The following is a 25,238-nucleotide window of genomic DNA, read 5'->3' on the forward strand; positions in this document are numbered from 1 at the left end:
TGGCGAAAGGTTTTTGGGGCCCGAAGAACAGATAAAGCATGAAGTTTAAAAGGGGTTCAAATCTGTTTTGATCCAAGGGCTCGCGTTGTTTTGTGGTTGCGAGTTCCATCTGATTGGATGGCTAGTGTGATTTCATTTGGTGAAATTGCTCACATGTTATGCTTTGCGAAATGGTGAAAGAGCAAAAAGAATGTGTCGTGACCCGTTGGAGCAAAAATTTCAAATTCTTTCATGAATTCAATTCTGAAGGGATGGCCGAAGCATGCGGTATCAATGTCACAGTTAAGAGCCCTACTACCGTATATGATTCCGCATCAATTCAATGAAGGCATTATTCTAAAGAGTAGTTGTAGAGCAAATTTCTTCAGTTGCAGAGCGAAATTTTCTTCAAGCAAAAACATGTTTTCTTATACTCCCACTTCGCAATTACTTGACAAAGTGTTTCAATTGAGGTTTCGAATTATTGTTGAACAGTTGGGGTAGTAATTAGATTACTCTCATAGTTATATAAGATGGAACCTAAAAGAGAATTCTCAAGAGAGGTTAACTACCAAGAAAGGGCTATCTGTGATGATTTCCTTGAATAGTTGACAATGTCAACTAATGCGGCAGCTAAGGCAAAGGAACTAGTGCCAAGAGCTCCTTGCTTGAAAATTGGAGAGGGATTATATGATAAGGGTAACTGGTTGAGAGACCCATAGGTTGGGTTGTCTGGGTTAGGGTTATTCAAAGCTGGATTTGGCATGAGAAATTCACCAGCCCCAATGAACAGCATCTAGGAGTTAGATGTGGGAAAATTGGTAGTTCCAGGAGTATTCATGGATGTAGACCTCCTGACTCAAATTGTACATAATTATGACCTGATTACAAAGAGTATTAAGGACATAAATGGAAAAACCCTCATCAAGATTAATGATGAGGAGTTCAGAAATGCATTCGGCCTTAGTGAAGTATCCAATTATTTGGAACCCATCAACTTCAAATCATTGGCTCAAGTCTACAATGCACAGAGGAATCACCTTAGAAATGGGCCTCTTAAAGAGTTTTTTGTTAAGATAGGTGGATTAATTGTTGTAGGACTCAATACTATGGAGCCTTTCTCCTTGAATCTGTTCACCCTTAGAGCTAAGGGATTATACTGGTCACTCTGCCAAATTCTCAGAGAAGATGTTGAACCAAATATGCCAACTCATTATATGTTAATGATTGCTTAGACTTTGAATCCTTCTCTGGCAGTGACATTTGATTATGCCCCTTATATCACTGATGCTATCCATGAAGGATTGATAGGAATAAAGAATGGGAAAGTGGATAGGCCCTTTGGATGGTATTCCCTCCTCATGCACTTGTTTCTTTTCAAGGGTGGTGATTACTTTGCAGATGGGATGGATCTTATAAAAGAGAAGGATGGAGAAAAGATGCCAGTTCAGTTATGGACTACAGTGCTATCATGGGACATAGAAGCTGCTAGCTTCTTAAAGTTTGATAAGTGTTTTGCATCTAAGATTAGGACTCTCATCTATTTAGAGAATCCAAGAGTCCCCAAGGTTCTTTTGGAATTTATTAGGCCAAAAGAATTTGCTGAGGATATAAAAATTGTCCACAATTGGGGTGATATCTACTTATACCCTGTCTCCACAGTGTTCAGAGTATATGGTTTCAAAGGAACCCCATTTTTGTTTCCCTATCAAGTCCCTCTCATGGTGGGAATTGCAGAAGTCCTTAGATAGATTGGTAGTGTGCAAGAGGCAGAGCTGATAGGGAGAGGTAAAGGGACCATTTTCCCTACAGTTATCATAGCCCACCAATTTGTAATAACTAAAGGAGGTTGGAAATGTTTTGAGGATTTTCTTCGACCTTATCACTTATCAACTGCAATATCTAGGTGTGTCGATCCTGAAGATTTCTTCAACATAATGTTCAGAAAGAGGGTCATATGTAGAGGTAGACCTCATCAATTCCAGTTTCCTGAAGACCTCATTAGGAATGAGTTTGATCTAGATGAGCAAGAGCTGAGGAAGGAAAAGTGGGTGGCTTATAAAAAAGCCTTAGACTTTGTACACCAATTTGATACCAGCTATGACCCATTGTCTAGCTTCCACCCTTTTGAGGAGAAAATAAAGTTCTTAATTCTTTGTTTTGAGGATGTGATGCAAACTTTGAAAGAACAGAGGGAGGTTGTAATTAAAAACAACCTTGAGAAAACAAGATTGGTTCTAAGTAGGTCCACATATGCTAGAGCAATCCCTCTTGTTGACTACATGTTGCACAAGAAGTCCAATTACAGTGTGTTAATGCCTACAATAGGGGAGCCCTCTACCTCAAAAGGGAAGAGGAAGGTATAGGATGCCATTGACATTCAAGATGGCCCAAAGAAACAAAGAGTGGGAAAAGAAATACAATCTGATGAACATTTGTATTCCCCATCTCAATCCCCTATTCATATAGGAGATGAACAGGCTGTAGCTGAGCAATTGCTACAATTAGGCAGTCTTGGAGAGATAGCTTACACTTATGATGAAGTGGAGGAGGGAATGCCAGAAGAGCCCCTCATAGTTGAGATGAACATTACTGTTAATGAATTCAAAGGCCAAGACTGGGATCCTGAGATCAAATAGGCTAGTGAAGACTTCTTGGCTGATAATAATTTTGTCACATCAGAAGCTTTCATGCAATTTGTGTGGAAGCAAAACATTGACAAATATAATGCAAGGTGTGAAAAGAGAAAAGGTGAGCAGCCCCACAAAGATCTAGCTATGGTTGAGGAGGAAATAAAGCAAGAAATGATTGATGAGTTTAAGACCATCACTCCTGAGCAAGGAAGAGACATGGTGGCACAGGATGGGGTACTCATTCTCCTCGAGTGGGACATAGCAGATGCCTTGGTATTAGAGGCAGTAAGAAAAGAGACCAAACCTATGGAGGGAGTCACTTTCAGCAAAGACAATGCTGCACTGGTCATGTGGTCTCTTAAGAGAGATCAAAATAAGAGAAATAAAGACACCCCAGGGTCAAGTTACCTTGGTGGAATGATAGTAAAAAGAGAGCAGAACACTGGGGTAGTGGAAGATGCTAGCACTGTGCTATAGACTACAAAGTTTAATGTTGCAATAGCAGAAAGAGAGGCAAAAGAAAAGGCAAATCTCCAAGCTAAGCTGGAGACAATTTTAAAAGCTTATAACAATGCCAAGGATGAGATAAGAGGTAGAGATAGCAACATTGTCAAGCTACAAAGCCAGTTGGCAAGATAGTACCATCAAGGCGAATCTTCAACACTGATGATCTCCTCTTCTCCTGCAAGACCTCCACCTACCGGCCCCATTATTGAGTTACCACCATCTCCAGCACCTTCTAGTTCTCAAATGGTTGAGATCACTCCTCATGAGTTGGAAAATTTAAAATAGGCCCAGGCCTGGTACGCAAAGAAATATGAAGAAAGAGTAAGGGCTACAATTTCAGCTTTTGCCGATACCATGGGGGCCTCATTATTGTATAACAACATGAGCAAGATTCTAGATATGTGGAATGAGCTTAATGGAGATAAGGCTATTTTAATGCCTATTTTTGACAAGTGGAAGCCTAGAGAGCAGGATTTGGAGCTTATTTGTGTATCCTATGATGAAGCAGGGGCTGATCCTATTATCAAATCCACTTATGACACCACAAAGGATCTAGTAAAATTAGCAGAAGGAATAGATAATGCAGATAGGAAGATCAGTTTGTACAAGAAAGAGTACAGTGATCAAGTTTTTGAATTACTCCCGGGAGGTTTTGCCAGCCCAAACCAATTAAAGGACAAACAAGTATGGCTTAAGGAATTAGAAGCCAAATTGTCAGGTAGAATAAAAGGAATTATTGACTTAGATGATGCTTCCTTTTTTGTTGTAACAATTCAAGAGATAGAGAGAATCAAATATCATTATGGTTTTCTCAATTCAGAGGATAACAAAATGAGGAATTCCTGGAAAAGGTTAGCCAAGGAAAAAGCAAAAGTGATTAACTTCGCGTGGCCAACTGATGATGTATACAATGAGTGGACAAGAAAATATGCCATACAGGATGCAGAGCAGTTAGCAGAGGTTGCAACTGGACAACACGTAGAAGAAACTGCGGAAGTTGAAAAAGACTTGTAACCGCTTTTGTAAAAGGTTTTGTAACTTCTTCTTGAGAAGCAATGACTGTAACAAACTCTCCTAGGAAAGTCTGAAGCTATGTGTGCATCCATATTGTTATAAATGGATACCAGGTCTAGTAAGAAATGATCACAAAATATTGTAAGAAAACACTGTAGAGATTTGTCTGGGCTTTTCCAAGTTTTAATGGAGAATATTCGAAAGTTTTTGTAATACTTTCTTTGAAGAAAATATCAATATACAGACCATCGGTTTTGAGTTTAAACTTTGTGTCATCTTCAAATGTGTTTGCAAGTGTTTACTACTTCATTCTGAATAATCTAGGGTTATTTTGTTTGAATAAGGGTTGTAAGGCAAATTTCAGTAGATATTTTTCTTAGCTTTTCTCTTGAGGAGAGGAATTAAATATGCAGGAATCATTTCTATCAGTAAATTCTTTGTGAGATGCTTTGAATTTTGATGAGCGCAGTTTAATGTGGTATGAATAAATTCTTATGTGTGTCAGGCATATATAGGTGTAAAGCGGAAAAATCGAACCCTAGTCATTCTCCCCTCCCCAACTCCAAGGAGAGAGAAGGGAGAGTCACTAGGGTTGATGGTTTTCACTTAGGAGAGACTTTACATTCAAAAGAGGGGTTGAAACCCACAAGATCCAATCCCATGCAATGCAAGATTGGATTCTATATGAGTTTCAAGGGTTGTGATAGCAAGGATACCCTCTTTTGTAAAGAATGCAGATAGAATGATTAAGCTAGGAATGCATAGAAAGTGAGAAAGATTCGCTTATAAACTGAGTTAGGGATATAGGATGAAGCTGCGGACCTGGAATTAGCAGTAAAATGTTGAGACGGCACTGTCCTGCAAATTTGAACAAAAGTTGAGGGGACGATGGCGCCCGACGTGCACATGGTCCTCCGAAAAATCCGCGAAACGAAGGGGGATCTGTTCGTCTCTGCACAAGGATTCCAGATCTTCAATTTCAGCTGCGTACCTGCAACCTACACACATAAAAGCGAAGACGATTGGGGGGTTAGGGATTAGGGGTTTGCGCTTAGGTCAAACCCCGGTTTTGGAATTAACCAAGAAATGAGAAATGCTATAAATGTAATGTAAAACAAGTACTAATACCTTGTTGTAAGGATGTTTGTATCCTTATATGCGAAGGTATAGATGTTGTTGTTTGTTGTATGTTGTATGTTGTAGCATGTAATGTGTTGTAAGTGATCTCCTCTTCAATGGTTGAATCCTTGTCTTGAATGCAACACTTAGCCTTGAATGGAGACTTAGAATGATCAATTGCTTGAAGGAATGCTTGAATGCTTGAATGCTTGAATGCTTGAATGTTTGAATATCGTTTTCACGCCTTTTCCGCCTATTTTCCCTCCATCCAAATGAGAGAGGAAAATGTAGTTTATATACTTGCCAATTAGGGTTAAAAGACTGATTTTCCCGACCTTAGGCCGACCAGGAAATATAATTTCCAATTTGCAAACAAAAAGACCCGAAGTCCCATAGGAGACCCGGCCCAAAATAGGGCTAGGGACCAGGGCATAGGGCGCCCTGGTCCTGAAGGACCAGGGCACTGGGCGCTCTGGTCCCACCTCTCGGGACAGCAGGGTGCAAGGAGGATCAGGCCAGGGTGCTGGAAAAATGTAGTTTTTGGTGTCGTGGACAGGTTTCGGGGTCTCCATTCAGGTTTAGTGTTGTGTCGCCATCGTGAAGACCCAAATGCGGTCGAAATTGCAAGTGTCGGAATTTTAGGATGCTACATTTAGCCCCCACTTTAGTGGGAGTATAAGCGTACGCTCATACTTCTGGTAAAGTACAAGGAAACAACATTGAAAAACTTTCACCATGTCGAGGCAAGATACACCAAGCCCCCAGTGGACTAAGGATCTTACGACTTTGATTGACAAGGTAAAGGGGAAGATCACGAGGGAGAACCATGACTGTCAGTAGCAAGGTTCCCTTACTATGAGTCATACAAGAAAGATATCAAAAATTTTCAAGGCAAAGCTAAATTTGTCAAGAAATTTTCAAGTATCTTGAAAAGATATGAACGGGATGTATGCCCCCTACGTTAAAGCGATCGCGCACGCCTCACCGGGGGTGATTGCTTTAAGGTAGTGATACATATAAGAAAATGAAAAAGGGAAAGGAGCACGTTATCACAAGGATTTAGCCCCCAAGTGTGAGATAAGCCCAAGGATAATAGACACAAAACACAAAGCACAAGGTGACTTCGCTTTCCTCGGGGTCAGTATGCTGTATGATAATTCATGTATATCATATGTATGCATGCATAATTGTTCTTCAATCCCCAATCAAGGAAGGTCACCTAGAAGAAGGGAACACATGCGTCTTTTGAGTCAACATGAGAGAGACCAAAAGAGATCTTAATGTTTTGCATCATCCTCAAGTAGACAACACTAAGGACAACAAATAGAAGAATGAGAATAACATATAGAAGAAGTAACAAAAGAGAGGAGGAGAGAATCTGCTATGCTAATGAAACTAGTCTAGCACGTCATCTACCCCCCGATCTTGCTGATCAATGTTTCGGGAAGGTAGGGAACACGCTAGAGGAGGAACATCCAACACAGCAGATGGAGCTATCACAAGATCCAAACAAGGGCTATGTTCATATCCCAAGCCGCGGTGTTCTTGTCTAGGAGCTAGGATAAGTGCTTTAGAAAATTCATTAGATAAATGGTTATCAATATCAACAAGTTCATATTCACTATCAGAATGAATAGGAGCAGTAGCATTTTCATCATGAATAACATTTTCATCTATATCATCATCAAGATTTATAAAAATAGGATCTTTAACTCGCACAGGATCAAGACCATCATGCATCTTATGTTTAGGAGATTTCGGCTCAATCGTCGGCTGAGGAGAAAATGGAATAATGCTTGTTGAAGGTGTTTTTGGGGATTGTAAAGTTTGAGCTCTAAGACGACGCTTTCGCCGGCGTTCACGTGCAGAACGATTTCATCTAGTCTTAGTAGGAAGTTGAGAAGATTGAGGAGGAGGAATGTTTGCATCCTTATCACTTGGGTGTTTAGGTTGTGGTCTCTTAGGCTGAACAATAGGAGAAGAGGAAGGTCTCTTCTCTCCATAAGAGGAAGGATGAGGAACTGCTCCATATAAAGGAGGATTATTTGGTTTTGGAAGGAGACCAAGTCCATCATGACGAGGAGGGATAGGTCTACTTTTAGGAAGTTTATTAATCATAGGCATAGTCACATCCATAGGGATGGGTTGGGAATCTTCTTGAGGAAAGACATTAGTTTTATCTTTCAAAGGAAGAACTTCCTTCTCAAGAATGATAGGAATGTCAAGTTTGGGTGTTCTAGGTTCACTTAAAGATAGGATCATATCTGTTTTCCACTTTTGATAAGATTTGAAAAGATGATCACTTCGCGGAGGAAGATATTGGAATTGTTTAGGCCAAAAGTAATCAAGAGGAACGCTAGAAGTTCTTTCAGCTGGTTTAAAGAGACTATGATTGACAGTAACAACTTCACCATTATGGGGAAATTTCAAACACTTGTGAATAGGAGAAGCGATAGCTTTCATGAAAGATAGCCAAGGATAGCCAAGCTTCACACGAAATTGTTCGGAAGATGGAATAATAGCAAAGTTCACATCAAGGGATTTGTTACGGACCTCAATAGGTAATGTAATAGAACCAATTGCAGGAGAAGAAAATGCATCAAATAGTTTCACAACCACATCTGTTTTGTCATAGATAACTTGAATCAATTGCAAAGTAAACAGAAATTCTTCAGTAATGACATTAACCATACAAGAAGGATCAATAAGCACTCCACGGCAAGGTGTGTTCTTGACTTTTGCAACTATATATAAAGGACCATCAGGTGCCCTGATAGTTTCACTGGAATCAAATGTGATGGAAGGTTCTTTAGGGATTTTCTGTTGCTCTACAAAGTTAATCACATTCGGAGTCATGGACACAAGATCATTAGGTGAGACAGAGGAATCAGTAGTATCAATCGCATTAGAGGTATGAGAAGGTAATGGATCAGTGAAAATCTAAAGATTTTGGTTAGGAGGAGCTACAGATGTATCGCCTTTATCATTCACACCAGAAACAGAGATAGTATTATTATCAATCAAATCTTGAATTTTCCCCTTTAAAGCAGAACATTTTTCAGTATCATGCCCAGGTTGACGATGGAATTGACAAAAAGATTTGTTATCAAAATAGGGTGAATTAATCTTTGCAGGATCAATTTGCTTTATAGGAGGAAGAGTAAGCACATTTTGTTCCAATAACTTATCCATAATACTATGCAATGATTCATTCAAAGGAGTAAACTTTCTTTCTCTCTTGAAAAACTTAGAAATAGGAGACACACCTGATGTTGCATTCACATTGTTGTTGATGATGTTTTCATTGAATTTAGTGGACTCTCTGTTCGGTTTAAACTTCCCAAATGGTTGTTGACTACTATCACCCTTATCACTCGGAGTCATAGGATGTGATTGTTCCATTTGACTCACAGTTAGTTGATAATTGTGAAGAGTTGCGCACAACTGTTGGAAAGAAGTAAACTCAGAAAATAGGAGTTTGTCTCGAATATCTTTTTGTAAATTAGAAATAAAGATTCTTTGAATATCATTGTCAGGCACTGGAAAAGAAATTTGAGCATACAAATGCTTATATCTACCAATGAAATCAGTCAATTTTTCTTTAACACCTTGTTTGCAATGCATTAAATCAATCAAAGTAACTTTAGGACTTATATTGTTTTGAAATTGTTGAATGAAAGCATTTGCAAGTTGTTCGAAAGAAGTAATAGAATAGGAAGGCAATGAGCAATACCATTATAGGGCTTTGTCTCTTAATGTTCTAGTAAACAATTTTGCAAGCAACCTTTGGTCATAAGTAAAATCAGTACATATTGTTTGAAAGGTCTTAACATGTGTTAGAGGATCACCCTTACCATTATAAAGCTCCAAATGCGGAATTTCAACATGTTTAGGGGGAATAGCTCGAACAATGTCAAGAGAAAGTGGGCTCGCAACATCAAATGTGGGCACACTAAACTTAGATTGATTCATAGAGGCAATTTGTTGCTGTAAAGAAGAGACAGTTTGTGCAAGATTGTTAATGATCGCTTCAGTCAAAGAATTCATATTAGACGTGTTAGATTGTGATGGAGGTGTTATGTTATTGAAAGAAGGTAGAGAGTAAGGTGGTGGGACACTATGATAGTTAGTCATAGGAGATGATTGGACAGGAGGAACACTACAAGGAGGAATGGAATGATTAAACGAGTTGCCCCCATGCGTCATGTTCATTTGTGGTGATATAATAGGAACACTCATTGAAGGAATGAATGAAGAAGTCGGATTGAATGAAGGAAGAGGGTTAATTGAAGAAGAGGGATTGCCCCCATGACTGGTGATCATAGGAGGAATGTCTTGTGTTGAAGTAGTCATTATGTTTGATGTAAAAGTAGGTATACTAGCAATAGGAGTCGTCAAAGGAATAGAATGATTGTCTTGAGTAGGAGGTTGTGTATAACCTAAGGTTTCGGCACAACTTTTCATAGGCATCACATTTGAATCCACAATGTGTGCAATACCACACAAAACATCAATTCCATTCTTATCACTTTGAAGCATACGTTTTAGACCCTCAATTAAAGGAAGAGCTTGACTATCAGGGTATTTTTGAGACATCCATTGTCAAAAATCGTCAAATTGGTTATCCAATTTTGAAAGTTGTTCTACAGAAACCTCATGGAGAGCTTCTTCATCATTAAGAGGATTAGAGGAATTACCCATGTCCTCGTTAAAAAGACCATTCAAATTAGGTTCCATCTCCTCAGTAATTAAACCTTGGAAAGACTTAATTCTTAGGCTTCGTCTAACAGGAATAGTGTAAGTAGGACTTATTGTTGTAAAACTCATGCACTAGAGAGAGAGAAGATTTTGAATTTTAGAGGTAGCAAATTTTAGTAAAACCAGCCAATCTTCCAGATTTAAGTTGTTAAATACAATCAGGACAATCTCCCAAAATTTCGGAAAAAATGTCCGGGACCGTGGTGCTCGGGGTGCACACGGTCCTCGCAACTTTTTTCGAAATTTGCAGGGATGAAAGTTATGATGATTTTACAGCTAACCTAAAAAAATTGAGTGATTTTACGATCTGTAGATAGGCCAAATTAAAGTTGCAATCTCAAAATTGAACCCTACCAAGATTGTCGAAAAATGCAAAATTAGAATTTTGAAAAAGAGAGGGAAACTAAAATTTTGAATTTTATGATTTTAGAGGGAATACCAAAAGCAATGTAAGTTTTGAAATTTGAAAGTTGACTCAATTTCATGCAAAATTCAATTTTAAAAGCGGAAATCAAAGTTGTTGTAATTAAGCACTTAATTTCAAAAGTCACAAATTGCAAAAATTTGAATAAATCACTGAAATTTTGAATGAATGATAACACACTTTTCAGATTCAGGACAGTAAGAAACACAATTTTGACACAAATTTCAATTTCAACAATTTTTGAATGATTAGAAGCCTCAATCCAAGCAATCACTAGACCAACTTTGACTGTAATTTTGAAGGTGTTAAAATTGATAAAATCAGCCAAAATTCTGGATTTTAGCAGGAAAATACAGTAAGATCTCGCTCCCGAAATTTCGGAAAAAATGTCGGGGACGATGGCGCTCGGAGTGCACATGGTCCTCGCAACTTTTTTCCAAATTTTCAGGGATGAAAGATATTGTGATTTTATTGCGGAATCCAAAGTTACAGCTAATTTGGAGATGTTTTGATTAGTGAAATTATCAGTCAAAGGTTGAATCAAGAGGGTTTCAAAAATCAGGGTTTTGACACTTAACCACTTAATTTTCAAAATCAAAGCACAAATATGAATTGATAATTTGTAATAGAAGGGCAGATCTGAAACAAGCATTAACAATTAAACGTTTCACAAGTTTAATTACTTAAAAAGAAAATTTAGGGTTTTTATGCAATTAACCTCTAAAATTTTGCCAAAGATCAAACATGGAAATGTAATCAAGGAATCCAATTTTCAGATCTAACTATGAATAATCAGAAAGGATGTTCACGTCGGGTTCACCAAAATGTAAAGCGGAAAAATTGAACCCTAGTCGTTCTCCCCTCCCCAACTCCAAGGAGAGAGAAGGGAGAGTCACTAGGGTTGATGGTTTTCACTTAGGAGAGACTTTACATTCAAAAGAGGGGTTGAAACCCACAAGATCCAATCCCATGCAATGCAAGATTGGATTCTATATGAGTTTCAAGGGTTGTGATAGCAAGGATACCCTCTTTTGTAAAGAATGTAGATAGAATGATTAAGCTAGGAATGCATAGAAAGTGAGAAAGATTCGCTTATAAACTGAGTTAGGGATATAGGATGAAGCTGCAAACCTGGAATTAGCAGTAAAATGTCGAGATGGCGCTATCCTGCAAATTTGAGCAAAAGTTGACGGGATGACGCCCGACGTGCACATGGTCCTCCGAAAAATCCGCGAAACGAAGGGGGATCTGTTCGTCTCTGCACAAGGATTCCAGATCTTCAATTTCAGCCACGTACCTGCTACCTACACACAGAAAAGCGAAGACGATTGGGGGGTTAGGGATTAAGGGTTTGCCCTTAGGTCAAACCCCAATTTTGGAATTAACCAAGAAATGAGAAATGTTGTAAATGTAATGTAAAACAAGTACTAATACCTTGTTGTAAGGATGTTTGTATCCTTATATGCGAAGGTATAGATGTTGTTGTTTGTTGTATGTTGTATGTTGTAGCATGTAATGTGTTGTAAGTGATCTCCTCTTCAATGGTTGAATCCTTGTCTTGAATGCAACACTTAGCCTTGAATGGAGACTTAGAATGATCAATTGCTTGAAGGAATGCTTGAATGTTTGAATATCATTTTCACGCCTTTTCCACCTATTTTCCCTCCATCCAAATGAGAGAGGAAAATGTAGTTTATATACTTGCCAATTAGGGTTAAAAGACTGATTTTCCCGACCTTAGGCCGACCAGGAAATATAATTTCCAATTTGCAAACAAAAAGACCTGAAGTCCCATAGGAGACCGGGCCCAAAATAGGGCCAGGGACTAGGGCGCTGGGCACCCTGGTCCTGAAGGACCAGGGCGCTGGGCGCTCTGGTCCCACCTCCCGGGACAGCAGGGTGCAAGGAGGATCAGGCCAGGGTGCTGGAAAAATACAATTTTTGGTGTCGTGGATAGGTTTCGGGGTCTCCATTCAGGTTTAGTGTTGCGTCGCCATTGTGAAGACCCAAATGCGGTCAAAATTGCAAGTGTCACAATTTTAGGACGCTACAATAGGAATCTGCAGAAGCCAAACTAATGGGATATGTAGAGATATTTGATTGTGGGAGTATTGTTTGAATTTAGATGACTCTTTAATGTTACAGTTTCATTGAGGTGATGAACTCCATTGGTTTTTGGTGCATAGTAGGCAGAGGTATGGTGGTATAATACAATACCCAAACAGGTATAGATGACTTTGTAAGATATAAGGGAAATGCAAGGTAGGAAATGATAGATCCCCTTAAGCCTACAAACACCCTAAATGGCTCAAATGGACCAAATATGGATGAAGAATTCACCTAAGGAAAATGATGACTTAGAATATGTTCTTAGGTCTAATATAAAATCCACAATCAATTATGAAGGAATCCACAATCAATTTTAGTTTGTGAGGCCTCTAACCCCCAAAGCCCCAAATTCTTCTCTTAAACCCTTAAAATCAAGGGTTTCTCCTATCTCACACTTCCACACACTTCTGGAAACAAAAGAGATCATTCCATGAGAAACAAAAATCAAACATTCATGGAATGACCCTCCATGGTTAGAAACTTGTCAGAAATTGTTAACAAACTAGTTTAAATTGCTCAATTAATGAATGTACAGTAAAAAATCTGATTGAACAACGACCCTAAAGAATTCAAATATGTGTAATATGCCCAGGCTGATACTCAGGAATGATATACCATAAATACCATGCAAAGGAAGTCTCACAAAATCATAAAGTGGCAGAAAAATGGCTTGAGAACTGAATTTTATTCAACCTTCTCTTGCAATCCGTACACTTCAGGCATTCAATCTTCCTTACAAAGAATGTCTATGGCTTTAAATAGCCTATCCAAGTTTGTTCAACCACCATATGGTTGGTTACAATTTTATTTTACATAAAAAAGCCACTAATCTAAGTTTCCCACCTAATTCCTTATAGATGTTGAAATTCAAATATTTGAATTTTCAACTTTTGGAAAATGCATTACAAATTGAAAACCAACATTATTAATGATGGATTTGCATCCCATAAGCTTTATTTAACCATCCTAAACCTTCCTAAATCCTTTATTGGGTGTTTTGACCTAATTTACATTTTTTGACAATAAATGACAATTTTTAGGATAAAATGACAACATTTTACAATTTTGTTTTTCAAAAGCCATTATTGGCCTTAACAACTCATAGTTGATCATTTTGACATTCATTGATGAATTAAACTCCTTCTTAGCCTCAAATGGTTGTATGGTTGCCTTTGTTGGTCTTGGTTCCCTTGCACCAGTTTCTACCAATTCCAGTTTATCATGGATCTCAATTTAAATGTGTGAAAGTATTACAAAATCGACGGTGTAAAACGCGTTACTAACATGTGTGTTAGTAATTCATATTGCTGTTTTGGAGCCAGAATAGATGCGTCCATGTTAGCGACAGGTTAGTCAATGGCAACTGTTAATTACAAAATCGATGGTGTAAAATGCACAACTAACACGCGTGTTAGTCAATCCGTACTATCATTTTGGAGCCAGAATAGACGTGTCCCACACTTACAATGGTCCTATCAGGTCTCGACAAAACATACAAGTCTTCTTCTCACGTCCCCATGAATCCTCATTTGATGCACTCTTTATCGGTATAACTCACCTCGATACTCCAACCAATGCTTCTATCTTCATCTGGGGTCGGAATAGCCCTTTTATATCCCTCCCGAAATCCCGATGAATTCCCAATGCACTTTTTTGTGTTATATGCTTATGAGTTCTTTTATCGATATAGGTAATACCGATGGCTTGGACTTTTGATTGTCCATATCATCGGGGATCGGTATAGCAATTTTTGCACTACCCTGATATGAATATTCTTTCCGATGGGGTCACCTTCAGTTTCCTTTAGTCATTGGGTATTGGGATAAAACTTTCTTATTACTTCCGATCTCCTGGTACTATGTTATAAGCTTGGCCATTTCATTACAAGTTATACCGATGCTTTCATAGGTCATGGATATAGCAATTTATATGCTTTGTCGATAAGCCGATGCAAGCTGATAGAAAGCAACTACCTACTTTCTCATCGGAACAAGCTATCTCGATGGAACAATCTTATGAAAAGCGTGCACCGAGTTGAGTATGTTTTAATGTGCTCCAATGAGTCCGTGCTTTGTTTCATCGATATAAGTGTTGCTGATAATCCTCCTTTGGCTTGCCAATGTGGCTTCATCTGGAGCTTCATTCTAGCTAGACGTAGGCCTGCCATACCTTAGTGGAGGGACAAACCGGGGACCTCTATGGTTTTTTCATGCACTTTGGTAGATTCGCATCAGGCTGGTTCGATAAAGTACGCAGGAGCAGGGAACTTGATGGCTAGTTCTCATAGTAGTAAAGGTATGTTGTTCAGACGAACCTTGATTGGATTTCGGGCCTCTTTTGGTCGGTATCTAGACTTCTCTAGAAAGTTCAAAACTTTATATAAGGAATGGTTCAGATTGCAGTCTTAAGACTAGAAGTCTCGAACTGAACCGATGGTGCATCATTTTGGTGTCAGTTGCCTGTGTAGAGAGGAACCGATCCAGGCCCAATGCAGCTGGCTATTTCAAGCAAACGTTGTGCTCTAGAATGTTGTATGGTGGGTGGCTAATCGACACTGGTGTGATGGGTTTGTTTATGAGGCTATCATTTGCACTATGGTTGACATATTCGATTCAAAGGAAGCGACCATACAGAGGATTGACGACTTTGTCTGCCTGTCTGATGGGCAGGCCCTAGGAAATGCCATTCTAGAGTTGGATTCTGATTGTTGGGTAAGCACCCTCCGCATCTATTTTAACCACACCAACTACATCTCCTCTAAATCAGAGGAGTCAGACACTGAAGATGAGGAAACTACCCAAAAAAGGGCTACACGGGAAAGGAGGAAGAACTTCATCCAGGAGGCATGGGAGGTGTATAGGGTGGGGGTGAGGAATGGGAATCTAGATCCCTTCCGTAGACTACTGAACTCCGATGATAACTGGCTCTTAGCACCAGCTGCTATCAAAGTAATGGAGATTGGAGAGAACATGGGTGTCATACTCCAATACATTGGGAGTTAGTTTTGCTATTTAACTACAATTTCTTGTTTTGCATATGTCACTGGCTACACTTCTATGACCCTATTGTAGACAATAGGATCAATTTTGTAAAATCAGCAGTAGCACTATTTTAGCTAGTTACTGGAAAAGTTATAAAATATCTTGTCATGGTAAACAGGAGAAAGTGTCACCATTGTAGGTGCATGGAGCGCCTTTGATGGTCATTTTGTAGCCAATATTTTTATGTTTAAAGATGTCATTTTCAAGGTCCTCATTTTCATCTACATGTACTGATGAGGGATGGCTGGTGGACATTACAATCTATAAAGAACCAATGCTTCTTACACACTGCTGCCATTTTTTTAACACAATGTTTGTTAAGTATTCATGTATTCAAATACAAATTTTCTGTCACATGAAGTATTGATCTATAGTTGTTAGTTTTGCCTTTTCTGTACTTTAACATTTCTTCAATCTCTCTGTTAGCTTCAAGCTGTTATGCAAAATCATTGTATAGATTGACCAACACACGTGTTAGTTGCTCGTTTTACATTGTCAATTTTGTAGACTGAGATCGTTCTCGATGGCCGCGGTTATTCTAGCTCCAAATCACACCTTTTGTATAGTGTGTTAGTGACAGGTTAGTCAATCACAACCGTTAATTGCAAAATCGATGGTGTAAAATGCGTGACTAACACGTGTGTTAGTCAATTCCTACTATCTTTTTGGAGCCAGAATAGACGTGTCCGTTCTTGATAGCCGAAACATAGTCAGATATGCCCCATCAGGTATCGACATAGTTCAATTTATGTCCCTCTAATGCCTTGTTGATCTGAATATAGTTGTCTGCATTGTGACCAAGGCCCCCGCGTTATCGGCATAAATCAGCCCAAAGAACTCCTAGCAACTCTCCATCCACCTTAATAGCCCTATCGGGACTCAGCATAGCATAAAACTGCTTCTTCCGATGTCCCGATGAGTCCTAATGCATGTTTACTTTATTGGTATAATTTACACCGATATCCCCGCATGTGTTGTTATCTTCATCGGCGGTCGGAATAGCCTTTTTCTATTCCTCCTGAAGTCCCGATCAATCTCCAATGCACTTTTATGCTTTATGCTTCCGAGTTTGTTTTATCAGTATAGGTAATACCGATGGTTCCACCTTCCCCATTCTCCATGTCATCGGGGATTGATATAACTCTTTTTGCACTATCCTGATATGGTCTTTTTCTCCGATATGGCCGTTTTTAAAAAAAAGCAGGAGATATGCCGGGCCCACCATCCTTTCGCTGTTTCGCGAAAGATAAAATCCATGCTAATTTGCCCATCGAAATAACGCAGACTGTCAGATCACTTTGAAGATGCACCTTCTTTAATTTCCATGTCATCCTCACTCTGGGCCCACTTCCCTTTCGCTGCTTCGCGATAGGTTAGTCAATCGCAACCACTAATTGCAGAATTGACGGTGTAAAATGCGTGACTAACATGCGTGTTAGTCATTACTAACCGAGTATCGATATAGCAGATTGAGACCGCTCCCGATAGCTGAAACATAGTCGGATATGCCCCATCGGGTATCGGCATAGTTCAATTTATGTCCCTCTAATGCCCCGATGATCTGAATATAGTAGTCCGCATTGTGACCAAGTCCCCCGCGTTATCGGCATAAATCAGCCTAAAGAACTCCTAGCAACTCTCCATTTGCCTTAATAGCCCTATCAGGACTCAACATAGCATAAAACTGCTTCTTCCGATGTCCTGATGAGTCCTAATGCATGTTTACTTTATCGGTATAATTTACACCGATATCCCCGCAGGTTCTTTTATCTTCATCAGGGGTCGAAATAGCCTTTTTCTATTCCTCTTGAAGTCCCGATCAGTCTCCAATGCACTTTTATGCTTTATGCTTCCGAGTTTGTTTTATCGGTATAGGTAATACCGATGGGTCTACCTTTCCCATTCTCCATGTCATTGGGGATCGATATAACTCTTTTTGCACTATCCCAATATGGGCTTTTTCTCCAATATGGTCGTTTTAAAAAAAAAGTAGGACTAGTCTGACATGCCGGGCCCACCATCCTTTCAATGCTTCGCGAAAGATAAACTCCATGCTATTTTGCCCACCGAAATAACACAGACCGTCAGATCCTTTTGAAGATGCACCTTGTTTACTTTCCATGTCATCCTTACTCTGGGCCCACTTCCCTTTCACTGCTTCGCGAAAGATAAACTCTGACCATCTTTCCTTTACAAAACAACGCAGGCCATTGGATCAACCGAAAGATATCGTCTGTTGGTATATTGAAACAAACCATCGGGATAAAGAAAATTTAGGTATTCGAAGACCTGATAAGTGGGTCGGGGTAGTTTGTTTCGATTAGAAAGCAAAAAAGTGGTAAAGTAAGGCTCCGTAAAGTAATAACAACCGGTGGAAAACATTTGAATCATCGGGAGGAGTGTCGCCAATTAGCCGTTGGTTTTCATCATGAGAAGAATTGACCGTGACAACATAGTTTCCATTAAATGCATAAATTGAGTACATTCATTGCCACATGAAGCAAATCTATCAAATATTACAATAATCAATTACAAAGATTGCAAGCAAATTTGTCCCAAATAGCCGATATTGTAGAGGGAGCAACATTTCTCATGAAGTAATTGGAGAAAGATATTAAGTGCTTACTGAGAAAATTTCTGAGTTACTGACTGTAGAGTGAAGTAATTTGCAGAAATGGAGGGGTCAAGGTCAGAAGGGAAGCGGAAAGTTGTTGAAGTATCGAGTACCGCAACAAAGAAATTGGGTAGAAAGTTGAATCAGGACATGATAGACCAAATGGGCTCTCCAGGAGCTAGGTCACGTAGAGCTAAGACAAATTTGTCTGTCTGTGAGTAGTTAGAGGACAGATACAAAGGGATTGGGGATATATTCACCACAGTGTGAGGGCATGAGTTGTTCCTTTTCCATTACTTTTGTAGGGATAACCCCACACCAATTTCAAACCCATGGAAAACGAGTCTCGGTAAACTTGTAGTACCCAATGTGTTTGTGAACATTGATTTGTTGAAGCTTTTAGTAAGAAATTATAATGCAAACAAGTGATGCATTATATTGCCTGATGGGACTGCTCTAGTGCATTTTGCAAAGGCTACGATTCAGGAAGTTTTTGCAGTAGATTTGGAAGTGGAATTGCCTTTGTCTTTTGTAGATTTGGAAGAAGAGTATAGGAAGATGGACACTACATACCAGGGCTGGAACTTCGCTGTCCATAAAGCAGAGAAGGGGAGGCTAACAGACGAAGAAGGTCCTCCATATGACATGACTATTTTTAAGAAGTATCTGCAATATGCATATATGGCTTGTGGTCAGGTGGGAGGAGTTGAAGCTCCTGATGTGGCAAACATTGGACCACTTGTTCTAGCAGCAGAAGTGCAGAGGCATGAGCCTAGGGCATCTGAATTCACTTCTTACTTGGTAGACAGATTGTATGAAGGTTTCTTAAACCTGAAAGACAATCCAGACAAATATTTCAAGCACTACTCAGTGTTAATGCACATCATTTTATTTTATGGGAGACTTAGAGGGTTATGGCCGAAAGAATTGAATGTGAATACAATTTGGAAAGATGGAAAGGAGCAACTAGTGCAATTATGGGTTTCCCTTTGGGATTACAGGTTTGAGAGTTCTCATTACCTCAAATTTGAGGAGGTTTTTGTCAAACCACTTTTCTTTCTCTTTGGTGAGCCTTGGCAAGGATCATTTTCGGAGGAGGTTAAGAAGTTTCTTAGGCCTCACGAGCACCAAAATCCAAAGGTCAATCACAACTGGGGTGATTGGTACTCATGCCAAAACTTCACTTTTGTTCGATGCTATGGATTTGAGGCTTATCCATATGTTCTCCCTAAGCCTGCACCAGACAGGATTGCCTTCTTGGAAAATGTAAGGCAGTTAATTGTGTCTAATGCCAAACATTTCGGAGGAGCACACAAGCAAGCTTTCCTCCCCGGCATACTTCACTTTCAAGATTTTAAAATTGTATCAACTAGGGCATACGAGGCCATTGACAGGAAGCTGGTGGATGAATACAATTTGTTTCAGCACGTATCTAGAGCACGCTATGATCCTGAGGGTCACATCCGTTCAAGTAGGAAAAGACAGGATTTGGGAGACTACCTCAATGAGGAGGATGAATTTGAAGACATGTGCAGGAATAAGGAGGTGGAAGAGCTTGCAGGAGTTATGGAGACCTTGGAGAAGAAGCTAGAGAAAAGAAGGCAGAGACTAGAAAACATGGAGGGAGAACCAGCCCAAAGTGATTCAAGGGAAAATGAAGTAGTCTCCAAGCTTTGTGCCCCTAAGAAGGAGAAGGATTTGGAGGTAGAAGATAGGCTTATTGTTGCTCTAAATGCAGAGACAGATGAAAGAATGGCAGAACATGTTTCTTTTGTATCTGATGATCACTTCATTAAGTCTAAGGAATTCAAATCATTACTGTACCACTTCAAGGGTAAGAAATTGAGGGAAGCAGTGCCAAATGTGACCCCTGATAATGAAGCAGAAATGATGATGAGGTTGAAGGAAGACATTGATAGAGAAGTTGATACTATGACCCCGCAAAGGGGTAGGCAATTGCTAGTAGACGTAGGAATAATTGTGTTTCCAGGATGGGACCTGAGTGCTTCATTTATTTTTGATTCTTTGTTACATTCAGATAATAAGGATATGAAGTTAAACATCCAAGGAGTGCAAGATATTTTTATTGGATCAAGATATGATCCAAAGGAGGAAGAAATGTTATTGTGGGCCTTATATCCTCCTAATAAGAGGCCAAAAATCATTGATGTAGATAAAGCTTTTGGTCACATGATGACCTTGAAGGTTGAGGAAGTAGATCCTATAGTCACAACTGACATGGGTATCAATATTTCAAAGTTTAATAAGGCCCAAATGAAACATGAGATAGCAGAGAAGAATAAGTATAAGGCTTTGTATGAAGAGACCCTTAAGTGGAGTGGCCACCTTGTTCCCCAAATTATAGATTTAGGAGGCGAATGGAAGAAAAAATTTGAAAAGCTATCTTATGAACATAAAAAGTTGAAAAAAAAGATGAAGAGCGTTAGGGCCAATACGGCTTGCATGTTGCTAAGTAGGAGGTATGACAATATGGAGAAAGCATTGAACGAATTCTGGGGTGAATATCAGAGGAACATGGACAATATGATTTCACACACCAGAATTTGAGATAGACTCGACATGATGTTACAGGATGCAACGATAAAAGAGAAAGAAAAAAAGAAGTTGTAGGGTCTGCTTGTTACACATGAGGGAGTTACAGAGGCACTGAAGTCTGAATTTGATGAATGCCAGCAGATTGTTAAGCATGGGGTTCCCAGTCTGGTAGATGATGTAGGTGTGATCAAAGACAAAACCGTATGGATCGTTGAGTGCAAGTATATGCTTAATGCAGCCCAAGCCATCGCTAGAGAAGATGTCCTTGACATGAATGACACGGTCGATCAATTGGAAAAATTTTATGCGATTGAGAATGCAGCCAAGGATGCCATCTTCAACGCTACAACATATAAGGATCTGGTGTACTTGGGGCATATTAAAAAATGTGGATGGTGGCTGGATCGAAAGTCCTAGTGTGGTGTTTGACTTTATGTAATGTAATTCATATCTTGGTTGGGCATTTTAATTTCTGTTCATATAGTTGTTAAGATAATGAAAGGGTGTGTCCTTTCATTCTGTCTTTCAGCATTTTTATTTGTATTGAGTCATATTGCGTAACAAAGGGAGTCTTTTTTTGGGGGGGTTTGGAACATCACTGCTGTAAGGACTGAAAGTCATATGTATTATTAAATTTTATAGGAAGCATAAGTGTCATTTTGTGTAAGCAAATTGCAATGAAGTATCTCCAAGTGGGTAGCTTCTGTGTACTGTCATTTCTCAGACATTAATATACAAGATTCACTATTTCTACTTCAAATGTATTGATTACTTTCTTTGTTGATGATACATGCTTTGTCCTCTTCATAAATCTGTTTAAGAATATGCTGTAATGTGAATCACATTCAGTTACATTAAATGTGAGACATACTGAACCATTATGTTGATTATTCATATTGTCTCTTGAGTTGATAATGTTATCTGTCCACAAAGTATCATTATATTCTGAGATAGAGGCACTGCTCTGTTGTTAATTCTTTGAGATCCTGATTTAATATGCATTAGCTTCTTGACAGATAACTATTATTCTGAAACCTAGTTTTAGTGGAGTCTAAAGTGCAGAGGGAATTGGTCTTTGACCACCCCTGTTCATTGCCCAAGGCTGATCGCACTACTTCATGGTTAGGAAACTATTTACCATTTTATATGCATTTTCCACATTTTGAGCTGATGATCCATATTTTGGATTAGGTGTTTGAATAATGGAATACTCAAAGCTCCACATGTGTGTTTGATAGTCATTTCAAGGATGATTGTCCCCTAGGTTGCTACTTTTGTCAAATCTGGCCTATGAACCCTTGTAAGCCCAAAAAAGCATAAATTTGCATTATGATCAAAAATGACTTCTAAAGCCTCATTAGGCATTTAGGAATATCGGTTTAATGTTAGGAAGTCATGCTAGGAGGTTTAGTATAAGTAAAAATGCATAAAAGGCAAAAATGCACATTTGACCAAAAGTTGTCATTGTTGCTTGACAACTTTTTGCAACTTTTTGAGAAACTTTGCATTTTTTTAGCAAATCGGTGGTTGGGCAATCGATGAAGTATTGGTTATGACCAAAATGGCATATAAAATGCTCTGAGAATGACCAAAATGACCAGAATAGAAACTCAATTGTCCTACAAGAATTTAATTGTATTTGTAGTCATATATATTGAAATGCTTGACTTTGATGTTATACAACAATTTCATGCACATACAATAAAAAACATTTGTTTTTCCACCATATATAATAAAATGTTAACAACAATTTCAAAACAGAGAAGATAAGAGTACCAGTTGGTGTCAACAAAGTTTTTATTTGTCCGATAAAGCTATATTTTATATTAATTCTGAAAATGTTTATATTCTGCAAGATAAACTTCGACGGCTAGCCGACTAGACCATCAAAGTTGGTGGACGGTATACATAACATTCCATACATAACACATTTAGAAACATTAAAAAAAAAAAAACATAGTCCTTGCTTCAAAAAGGGTTGTATGTGCCATCTCGCTACACCACATGAACAGTGACTGTGCCCTCTTCCATGTCCAACACTTCCATGTTCCTAACTTGGTTAATTTTTGTCTCCCTGCTGGAGCCTTCACCAAACTGCAGCACACGACCCTTCTTAGTTGTTCTTCCACAAGGTCGACCTCATCGTTTTGTGCATGCAAGAAGTGTTCATTGCACAAGTGCTCTATATTCCGACCAAGGTCCCCATTTTTCCATCTCGACACGCACTTCCCAGACATCAAGCACAATACCATACATCCCAACCTGTGCTACACTTCTTCGGGCCTCTTTATTGAATGTCGCACTCCAGAGCAAGAATGGTCACAAGGGAGGACTGAATTCACTCACGTGAATCCACGCTCCGCCCACACTTTCAAAGCCGTCCATGTCTCGTTTCAATCCAAATAAGGCTTCCATTTCGCCTAGCCATTCCTTCTTCACACACCTGTTCATGATTTCTCTAACTTTTAGAACAGGTGGGAGCTCGAGACACCATGCCATAAATAGAGACACTATGTCTGCATTCATTCTGTACTTCCATCCACCTTCTACATACTCAGGCCCAAGGATCAACTTCACCGTGGATAGGAATGAGGTGTCTTCATAAATAAACAGGTTCATCAACCTCTCATCACTTATTCGTCCCCAAAATGCGATCTGTGTTTTGGTTGTTTCTAAAGAAAAGTTGGCCTCCATGTTCAAAATCAAGATACCTTTTATTCCAAAATGGACATGTAGATATGTTAGACTAACAACGTCTATAAATTATTTCAATTTTTATCAACCTATGCCTTAATTTTTTAGTGCTTTCTAATAACTAAGTTCATCCACCACATGTTCCATGTTATTCTACAATCTAAATTTCTGCACAATAGTCTGTGGACATTTTTTTAGACTTACACATTTCCATATGATGCACACAGCTAATCAAAAGTTTCTTCGATTAATGGGCAGCGATTGACTAACACTACGGATTGACTAATAGTCATGTTAGTCGCGCGTGTTAAACTGTTGATTTTGTAATAAACTATTTGTGATTGACTAACCTGTCGCTAACACGTTGTCCAAAAGGTCTGTTTTGAAGCCAGAATAGCTTTAGCCATATTGCCTTTGGAAGGGACGGCTATTCTAGCTCCAAAACTGAACTATCGTACAACGTGTTAGTTAGAGGTTAGACAATCGCAACCGTTAACTGCAAAATCGACGGTGTAAAATGTGAGACTAACACGCATGTCAGTCAATCCATACTATTTGTCTGAAGGTTTAGGGTTTTTGAAATTTACCATATCAGGATAGTGGAAAAATAGTTATATCAATCCCCAATGACATGGAGAATGGGGAAGGCGGAACCATCGGTATTACTTGTACCAATAAAACAAACTCGGAAGCATTAAGCATAAAAGTGCATTGAAGACTGATCGGGACTTCGGGAGGAATGGAAAAATGGTATTCTGACGCCCGATGAAGATAAAAGCTCCTGCAGGGATATCAGTGTAAACTATATCGATAAAGTAAACATGCATTAGGACTCATCGGGAGATCAGAAGAAGCACTATTATGCTATGTCGAGTCCCGATAGGACTATTAAGGCGTGTTAGTAGTCCATTTTACACCGTCCATAATGCAACCAACATTCTGCGATTGTCTAACCTATCAGTAATGCATGATTGAGATTGACTAACCTGTCGCTAAGACACTATATGACATGGAGAATGGGGAAGGCGGAACCATTGGTATTACCTATATCGATAAAACAAACTCGGAAGCATTAAGCATAGAAGTGCATCAGAGACTGATCGGGACTTCGGGAGGAATGGAAAAATTGTATTCCGACCCTCGATGAAGATAAAAGCTCCTGCGGGGATATTGGTGTAAACTATACCGATAAAGTAAACATGCATTAGGACTCATCGGGAGATCAGAAGAAGCACAATTATGCTATGCCAAGTCCTAATAGGACTATTAAGGCGTGTTAGTAAACCGTTTTACACCATCCATAATGCAACCAACATTCTGCGATTGTCTAACGTATCGGTAACGCGTGGTTGAGATTGACTAACCTATCGCTAAGACACTGTATGACATGGAGAATGGGGAAGGAGGAACAATCGGTATTACCTATATTGATAAAACAAACTCGGAAGCATTAAGCATAGAAGTGCATCGGAGACTGATCGGGACTTTGGGAGGAATGGAAAAATGGTATTCCGACCCTCGATGAAGATAAAAGCTCCTGTGGGGATATCGGTATAAACTATACCGATAAAGTAAACATGCATTAGGACTCATCAAGAGATTGGAAAAAGCACTATTATGCTATGCTGAGTCCCAATAGGACTATTAAGGCGTGTTAGTTGACCGTTTATTCTGGCTCCAAAAAGGTAGTACGAAGGGACTAACACGCATGTTAGTCACGCATTTTACACTGTCGATTTTGCATTTAACGGTCGCGATTGACTAACCTGTCACTAACACGCTGTATGAAA

This window comes from Cryptomeria japonica, chromosome 8, assembly GCF_030272615.1.
Source record: "Cryptomeria japonica chromosome 8, Sugi_1.0, whole genome shotgun sequence".
Lineage (NCBI taxonomy): Eukaryota > Viridiplantae > Streptophyta > Pinopsida > Cupressales > Cupressaceae > Cryptomeria > Cryptomeria japonica.